Source organism: Nerophis ophidion, linkage group LG13, assembly GCF_033978795.1.
Source record: "Nerophis ophidion isolate RoL-2023_Sa linkage group LG13, RoL_Noph_v1.0, whole genome shotgun sequence".
NCBI lineage: Eukaryota > Metazoa > Chordata > Actinopteri > Syngnathiformes > Syngnathidae > Nerophis > Nerophis ophidion.
Window position 1 is genome coordinate 60094738 of NC_084623.1, and position 10312 is coordinate 60105049.

The following is a 10312-nucleotide window of genomic DNA, read 5'->3' on the forward strand; positions in this document are numbered from 1 at the left end:
TGTTCAAGGCCTGTTCAAGTCCTGTTCAGGTCCTGCTCAGGTCCTGTTCAAGTCCTGCTCAGGTCCTGTTCAAGTCTTGCTCAGGTCCTGTTCAAGGCCTGTTCAAGTCCTGCTCAGGTCCTGTTCAGGTCCTGCTCAGGTCCTGTTCAAGTCCTGCTCTGGTTCTGTTCAAGTCCTGCTCAGGTCTTGTTCAAGGCCTGTTCAAGTCCTGCTCAGGTCCTGTTCAAGTCCTGCTCAGGTCCTGTTCAAGTCTTGCTCAGGTCCTGTTCAAGTCTTGCTCAGGTCCTGTTCAAGTCCTGCTCAGGTTCTGTTCAAGTCCTGCTCAGGTCCTGTTCAAGTCTTGCTCAGGTCCTGTTCAAGGCCTGTTCAAGTCCTGCTCAGGTCCTGTTCAAGTCCTGCTCAGGTTCTTTTCAAGTCCTGCTCAGGTCCTGTTCAAGTCCTGCTCAGGTCCTGTTCAGGTCCTGCTCAGGTCCTGTTCAAGGCCTGTTCAAGTCCTGCTCAGGTCCTGTTCAGGTCCTGCTCAGGTCCTGTTCAGGTCCTGCTCAGGTCCTGTTCAGGTCCTGCTCAGGTCCTGTTCAAGGCCTGTTCAAGTCCTGCTCAGGTCCTGTTCAGGTCCTGCTCAGGTCCTGCTCAGGTCCATCCTGACCCAGGTTGCAAGTCCAGGATTTTAGACCCTGCAAGTTGGGATCTGGGCAGGTTGAGGTTTTACAACAGTTGATCTTTCTTTGAATAAACTCAACAGTATAGTAAACATCCTCAGTTTTATTTGTTTTATTTACTATGTCATCATTATTTTATTATAGTCAACAAAATATTAATGTGTATTATTAGTAAACAATACATCTATTCTAGTAGTAAACATCATATTTATAGTACTGTATTACTAGTAATTAGTAATGTGTGTGTGAGTGCGTGTGTGTGTGTGTGTGTGTGTGTGTGTGTGTGTGCGTGTGTGTGTGTGCGTGTGTGTGTGTGCGAGGTTTGAGGTGTAAGAGACATAGTTATTGTCATGTATATTATTACATACAGTATTAGTATGCAAATGAGGTGTTGAATATGCAAATCTGATGTCCTTAAGTATTTCACTTCCTGCACCACAGAAAAGAAAGTTAGGAGGATTTTTTTCTTCATCAGACAAAATGAAACAGGAAGTTGTTGCTGGTCACGTGACAACATTTTGTCCTTGACCCTTTGACCCCAGATGACCCTTGCAGCCCCCCTCCCCATCCTGAAGCAGATGCTCAGGTGGAGGCGTGCTGGCTCTCAGGTTAATTGGAGGTTAATTGCAATGAAAAGTGCAACTAAAGGAGTTGATTAAAACAAATGTTGCTGTCACTCAAACTTTGTCCCTCCGGTGCATGTTATTAACCTTTCACACCGCAGGACGCCGTTGCCATGGTGACGTGTGTCAATATCACTATCATATTCACGCCCTAAACATTACATATGCTGACATGTGGGGGTGGAGCCAGCACTCACACCTCCACCTAGCAATAATAATAATAACAATGATGACAATTATTATAATAATATCAACAATAATATTATAGTAATTATATATATATATATACATATATATATATATTCCCCAAAAGAGCGATATCAGTTTGGTGTGTAGTAGAGTAGATGTGTCCTCCATGATGGTCAACTCATTGCTACCTGTTGCCATGGTGACAGTGCTCCACATCAGCACCGAAATGAAAGCAGTTTTTCCTCCTTCCATTTCTGACACAAGTTTCCTCCTCAACCATCCATAACTTTGACTCATAAACAATAATAACCTTCATTATGATGAGTCAGCAAACATTTCCAGACATCTAAAATTCATTTCATTTTTTCTTGTCTGTTATTTGGAGAAGATCATGATGTTTTACCTTCAATCTGCTTTGAAATGACAAATCTGAACAGAATCATCTTTTCTTGTCTCTAATGAAATGTTTTCATCAACACTGCCGGAAATATTCTCCTCCTAATTTATTTGAATACAAAAAATAGACAACTTGGACCAAAAGTAACATCACGGTGACATTTAGATATTCTATTTTGTTGTCGATGTGGAAGAAAATTGACTAAAGCTCACGTTGGATTGGTTAAACAGAGTCACGTGACATAATAATACTTTTTTAGCAAGTCTTAATTAATAGATTATAAATAATTATTAGTTTGTTGGTTTATTATTTCTTCGGTCAGTGGTCAACAAAATAAACAAACAGTTGTACATTCATAAATAGAAAATGTTGCAGAGCGAAATGGTTTAGGCTGAAGTTGAAGACTTATTGCGTCTAACCTGATAAACAATGTCAAATACAAGAGGAGCTTCCAAAAAATATGACATTTCCATTCCTCAACATATTATAAATGCACTTTGTACACAACATAAACCGTAAAGACATGTGAAATATCCTTGTAGACGTCAACCTTTGTTCCAATTATAGACTGTATACAAACAATTATTAGGGACCGAATGTCCCTTTTTGGACAGAGGACCCTATTGAATTTCTAGCGTTTTATTCTTTCTTTCTTCATTATTATTCTGCAGCTTTGAGCTGTAATTTGACCCCCTTAATATAATTCAAAACTCACCATATCTGACACACACATCAGGACTGGCGGACAATGCGATTTAATCAAAAAACCTAACCCCAAAACTAAAAATTGCTCTCCAGCGCCGCGTAGGAAGAAAACACAAACAAAACTGTTTGTAACGTCCGGTAGGAATGTTGTAGCGACATGAAACAAAAACCTTTACGTAGGTCTCATTTAGACCTAGATTTCATACACTGATATCCTTCAGCAAAAATCTACAGGAAGTTTGCAATTCCCCCTTCAAAACAAAGGTTTTGTAAAAACACTCACCTTTGCCTCTTTGAGCTGTAATTTGACCCCCTTAACATGCTTCAAAACTCAGCAAACTGGACAAACACATCAGGACTGAAGGACAATGCGATTTAATCAAAAAACCTAACCCCTAAACTAAAAATTGCTCTCCAGCGCCCTCTAGGAATAAAACACAGACAAAACTGCTCCTAGGAAGAAAATACAGACAAAACTGCCTGTAACTTCCAGTAGGAATGTTGTAAAGATATGAAACCAAAATTTCTATGTAGGTCTCACTTAGACCTACATTTCATATATTGACAACCCCCAGCAAAAATCAACAGGAAGTTTGCAATTCCCGCTTCAAAACAAAAGTTTTGTAAAAACCGGTCACCTTTTTTCAAACATTATCTCCTCTGAGCGTCTTCGTCATGTCGGCTTCAAACTACCACAGGAGAGAGATTGAACCCTTCTGATTAAAAGTGAATGAAAGACTTTTAATTACTGCTACAGTTTTGATTTTATCTGTCTTCAAAGAACTGCTGCGCTGAAAACCATTTCAAAGATGGCCGCCGTGCGCAGACACAGTGAGGGAGACGTTGTCTTTTTTTGTTGCTTTTTCCGTACCGTCTGCTGCTGGTGCGCACGCACCAACATTCGTGAGGGAGGGGCTGTGATGGTCTATACCAGGGGTGTCAAACTCAAATACAGAGTGGGCCAAAATTTTAAAAGGAACAAAGCCGCGGGCCAAGGTTGAACAAATGAACCTTTTAATAGGGACCCAAACAAGTTTTGCATTAAATATTGAAAAATCAAGGCTTATATAACTTTAGTGACATGCAAAATCCAGTTTCAAATAATAATAATAGTAATTTAAAAAAAATATCAATGGCATATCAAATAAAATTTAAATAAAAATTGTATGCCTTTTTTTTCTATTTGCAATCTTCTGAGGTAAATATCACATTTTTTCCACAGGCTAATAATAAATTTGAAAATAAAATAACAATATTGAATGAACCAAACATTCAAGCCTTGAAGTGGCAAGAGAAAATGCATGAATAAAACGTTAATTATTGGTCAGTTTGCTGGAAGTTTCCTGGAAGAGTTAGTGCTGCAAGGGTTTCTGCGTATTTGTTCTGTTGTGTTACGGTGCGGATGTTCACCCGAAATGTGTTTGTCATTCTTGTTTGGTGTGGGTTCACAGCGTGGCGCATATTTGTAACAGTGCTAAAGTTGTTTATACGGCCACCCTCAGTGTGACCTGTATGGCTGTTGACCAAGTATGCGATGCATTCACTTGCGCGTGTGTGTAATAGCCACAAATATTATGTGACACGCTGTTAGTATGGAGGAAAAGCGGACGTGACGACAGGTTGTAGAGAACGCTAAAGGCAGTGCCTTAAATGCACGCCCCCAATATAGTTGTCCAGGTGGAAATTGGTAGAAATTCGGGAGAATGGTTGCCCCGGGAGATTTTCAGGAAGGGCACTGAATTTCAGGAGTCTACCGGGAAAATTTGAAGGGTTGGCAAGTATGAGTATTAGCGGTGATTGCAGTGTTATACAGCGGCACCAACGCTGTATAACACGCGGCGGGCCAGCTCTAATGCTAAATTGATATTGCCTCAAGCCCCAAATTAAATTACACGGCGGGCCAGAGTTTGACACCCATGCTTTAAAGCAGGGGTGCCCATTACGTGGATCGCGAGCTACCAGTCGACCGCGGGGGGTGTGTCAGTCCATCTCCAGCCAGGCTTTTAAAAAAAAATAGACCTAAAAATGAGTGATCATCAATCTTCACCAAGACGTCACTTAAATGACATTCACGGTACCGGAGGGTCTTGTGAGATGACGCTGGCTGCTGCAAGATCATTATTATGAAAATATGACCGAGAGGAAGGCGAGAAACACTTTTTATTTCAACAGACTCTCGCGCCGTACCTTCCGTCAAAACTCTAAAGGCCGACTGCACATTTCCTATCTTCACAATAAAAGCCCTGCTTCATGCTGCCTGCGCTAACTAAATACAGAGTCTCGGAAAACTGGCGTGCACAAGCGATCCCTCAGAAAGCTGGCGTGCACAAGTGATGTGCGTTCCGAGACTCTTATTTTGTTAGCGCAGGCAGCATGAAGCAGGGCTTTTATTGTGAAGATAGGAAATGTGCAGTCGGCCTTTAGAGTTTTGACGGAAGGGACGGCGCCAAAGTCTGTTGAAATAAAAAGTGTTTCTGGCCTTCCTCTCTGTCATTTTTTCATAATAATGAACTGGCAGCAGCCAGCGTCATCTCACAAGACCCTCGGGTGCCGTGAATGTCAATCAAGCAAGCTACGGAATTTGCCGCCAATGTTTTTCTTGTAAAGTGTATGGAAGCTGGATGAATTAGATGCCAAAAACCAACCACTTTCATGTGGTATTGTACAGGAAGGACAACTTTTTTTCTCCTCCATTTGAAAATGTGGGCGTTATCATCATTACTGTCTGATTCCAATCAATGCAAGTCATCAGAATCAGGTAATACACCAACTTATATTCTTGTCTTTGTGAAAGAAAGACATCTATATGTGTTACACATGCTTGTATTATCATTAAACACATTTAACTTGTTTACAAAAATGTCTCTCTCATAAATAAATAAATATAAATGATATATATAAATGAGGTAGATCCCCTTGAGTTGGTTAATTGAAAAGTAGCTCGCCTGCAGAAAAAGTGTGGGCACCCCTGGTCTGTACCAAGATGGCTGCCAGGTGCCGTCGCTAAGCCGCTATGTTTTAAAGTTGTCCTTTGCCTGCATATCGTAAAAACAAGCGTCCAACATTTTACAACTAATTGTAAACTTTTAGGCGCCGACCATCAGGGCCGAGTTGGGACGAGAGAGAGAGAGAGTGTCCATGTTAGGACATTACGGCGAGGTAGTAAGTCTGTCTGTTTGCTAATAGTTGCCAAAGCGGTCCCTGCTTGCAGCTCAAATACTTCCATTATTATTTATATCCCACATTTACTTTGTAATGAACAATAATCATATTATTAACTACTGTGTTGATTCGAGAGTGATATATTTGTTCAAGACTATTTATTTATATCATTAGTGATATAAATAAATGTAACGATCCTAATGAAAGTCAACTAATAAAGTAAGAGTAGCCTTTCTTGGTCACAAAAATACTAAAGTCCAAGTATGTTACATTAAAACTACAATGTAAGACATGTCCTTTTGCTACCGCTTGTCCCTGGGCGTCCATGCAGCTCATGGTGATCAGGACCTCAGTAATCTTGGAGAGGAGAAGTGAGCAGTGAGGAGGCTGCTGCTCTTGTTGCTCACAAACTAATCTGCTTGATCGCATATTAGCCAAGGCTTGTGTCGCTGACACGGCTCAGATTAGTCCGTCCACTGGACTCACAGATTTATGGCGAGGTTACCGCCGATAAATCAAAGGAGCATAATCGTCTGATTCGCGCCAAGTCGTGGGCTTGAAAACCTGACCTGAAAATGTCATTTCTTCACTTCATCTAAGCTTCAGATTGTCTGATGTTTCAGCACAAACTTCAACATCACACACTTCATGCCTTCGGACTGAGAGCCAGCGTTAGCTTAGCGCTACAACTTGTCTTCAAGATGGCGTCAGCTTAGCTCTGCAACTCTGCAATCTACTAATAAAAGTTTCCATCAATCAATCAAAACTCCTCTTCAAGAAAGCGTTGGTTTAGCGCGTGTCTGTCACGACTCGGACTCGGGCGGGGATTTTTTTCCCGAGGTAAAGGAAAGTTGTCACGGGCAAGACATGAATGTAAGTACATATTTTTTATTAACACTATAACTAAAAACAGGAACAAACAAAAGGCGCGCACAAAACTTGGGTGTGAAAACAAAACTGGCACTAAGGCAAAACTATGAACATAAAAAACAAAAACTTGCACTGTGGCATAAATAATGAGAAAACTTACTTGGAACGGAAAGAGAACGGGACATGGATCTTTGGCATGGATTACAAGGTGCGTAGCAGGTGATCGAGGGTGTGATGTTGCCAGGACAACGAATAGAAACAGAAAGGCTTAAATAATACTGTGGTGATGAGTGAAAACAGGTGTGAGACATGAGGACAGGTGTTTCAGCACAAACTTCAACATCACACACTTCATGCCTTCCGACTGAGAGCCAGCGTTAGCTTAGCGCTACAACTTGTCTTCAAGATGGCGTCAGCTTAGCTCTGCAACTCTGCAATCTACTAATAAAAGTTTCCATCAATCAATCAAAACTCCTCTTCAAGAAAGCGTTGGTTTAGCGCGTGTCTGTCACGATTCGGACTCGGGCGGGGATTTTTTTCCCCGAGGTAAAGGAAAGTTGGCACGGGCAAGACATGAATATAAGTACATATTTTTTATTAACACTATAACTAAAAACAGGAACAAACAAAAGGCGCGCACAAAACTTGGCTGTGAAAACAAAACTGGCACTAAGGCAAAACTATGAACATAAAAAACAAAAACTTGCACTGTGGCATAAATAACGAGAAAACTTACTTGGAACGGAAGGAGAACGGGACATGGATCTTTGGCATGGATTACAAGGTGCGTAGCAGGTGACCGAGGGTGTGATGTTGCCAGGACAAAGAATAGAAACAGAAAGGCTTAAATAATACTGTGGTGATGAGTGAAAACAGGTGTGAGACATGAGGACAGGTGTTTCAGCACAAACTTCAACATCACACACTTCATGCCTTCGGACTGAGAGCCAGCGTCAGCTTAGCGCTACAACTTGTCTTCAAGATGGCGTCAGCTTAGCTCTGCAACTCTGCAATCTACTAATAAAAGTTTCCATCAATCAATCAAAACTCCTCTTCAAGAAAGCGTTGGTTTAGCGCGTGTCTGTCACGACTCGGACTCGGGCGGGGATTGTTTTCCCGAGGTAAAGGAAAGTTGGCACGGGCAAGACGTGAATGTAAGCACATATTTTTTATTAACACTATAACTAAAAACAGGAACAAACAAAAGGCGCGCACAAAACTTGGGTGTGAAAACAAAACTCGCACTAAGGCAAAACTATGAACATAAAAAACAAAAACTTGCACTGTGGCATAAATAATGAGAAAACTTACTTGGAACGGAAAGAGAACGGGACATGGATCTTTGGCATGGATTACAAGGTGCGTAGCAGGTGATCGAGGGTGTGATGTTGCCAGGACAAATAATAGAAACAGACAGGCTTAAATAATACTGTGGTGATGAGTGAAAACAGGTGTGAGACATGAGGACAGGTGTTTCAGCACAAACTTCAACATCACACACTTCATGCCTTCGGACTGAGAGCCAGCGTTAGCTTAGCGCTACAACTTGTCTTCAAGATGGCGTCAGCTTAGCTCTGCAACTCTGCAATCTACTAATAAAAGTTTCCATCAATCAATCAAAACTCCTCTTCAAGAAAGCGTTGGTTTAGCGCGTGTCTGTCACGACTCGGACTCGGGCGTGGATTTTTTTCCCGAGGTAAAGGAAAGTTGTCACGGGCAAGACATGAATGTAAATACATATTTTTTATTAACACTAAAACTAAAAACAGGAACAAACAAAAGGCGCGCACAAAACTTGGCTGTGAAAACAAAACTGGCACTAAGGCAAAACTATGAACATAAAAAACAAAAACTTGCACTGTGGCATAAATAACGAGAAAACTTACTTGGAACGGAAAGAGAACGGGACATGGATCTTTGGCATGGATTACAAGGTGCGTAGCAGGTGATCGAGGGTGTGATGTTGCCAGGACAAAGAATAGAAACAGACAGGCTTAAATAATACTGTGGTGATTAGTGAAAACAGGTGTGAGACATGAGGACAGGTGAAAACTATGGGGTTGTCATGGTGACAAAACAAACCAGGAAGTGCAAAAACAGGAACTGAGCCAAAAAAACAAACAGAACATGACAAAAACAAAACATGATCACATAGACATGACAGTATCAGCTCCAAACACTGATGACATCTATTAAACAGAAAAGAAGCAAGGAATCTTGCAGAGACAGCTCAATTTGGCTCAATGAGGAGAGACGTTCGGAGCTGTACACTCAGCTACAATCCCCCACCACGCTCTAAGGTCCAGTCCCACGTGCTCTTCTATTTATTTGAGAGGTCCCTGGTTACATCACTGAGGCTGCTTCTGAAGGAAGGGGGGTAGGGGGGTAATTTCAGCAGCCCCAGTTGAACACAATATATGATTATTCAGAAATGCAAATGTGCTGCCATTTGTGATATCGCCCTGTCTCTGCTTTGTCTGCGTCACAGCCCTCGATGATCTGGACACAAACACTGATACAAGACGACTGCAATCCGAGATTGCAAGTGGTCCCTTTGCACAGATAGAAAAGTACAACTTCGGCGCAATTGATAATAACTATAGCAACGGCCTTTAAACATAAGAGTTGTCTGAAAACTTACACATAACTATTCTAACAGGCTACAACTCCTCTCCAAGATAGCGTTAGCTTAGTGCTACAAGTCATCTTCAACATCTTAAACATTCTGCTAGCTATTTTCCAGCCTGTGGCTCAGCAGTAACTGGACACCATTTCCCTTTTTCCCAAGCTACGGAGCGTGCCGAGGGTCAAACACGTTAACCGCTTGTAAAATAATATTGCAGTTTTATTCAATGTGTTATTATCGCGTTGAAACTCTGACATCACTCATTTAAACTTAAAAATCATGCATTTTGATGCATGGCGCCATCTTGAAAGTATGCTAACGTCTCCTTATTGACATGCTAACATTAGCATGCTAACATTTTATGCCAGTTTTACCTAAATTTGTATATTTAAACCTAAAAATCATGGATTTGGATACTCGGCACTGTCTCATAAGTATGCCGGCTTCAAACAACTCACTACATGAGAACAGTACACACTACATGAGTACAGTACACACTACATGAGAACAGTACACACTACATGAGTACAGTACACACTACATGAGTACAGTACACACTACATGAGTACAGTACACACTGCATGAGTACAGTAAACAGCACATGAGTACAGTACACACTGCATGAGTATAGTACACATTACATGAGTACAGTACACACTGCATGAGTATAGTACACACTGCATGCGTACAGTACACACCAAATGAGAGTATAGTACACACTACATGAGTACAGTACACACTGCATGAGTACAGTACACACCACATGAGAGGACAGTACATCCTGCATGAGTACAGTACACAACACATGAGTACAGTACACACTACATGAGTATAGTACACACTGCATGAGTACAGTACACACTACATGTGAGTATAGTACACACTACATGAGTACAGTACACACTACATGAGTAAAGTACACTCTGCATGAGTACAGTACACACTACATGAGTACAGTACACACTACATGAGAGTATAGTACACACTACATGAGTACAGTACACACTGCATGAGTACAGTACACACTACATGAGAGTATAGTACACACTACATGAGTACAGTACACACTGCATGAGTACAG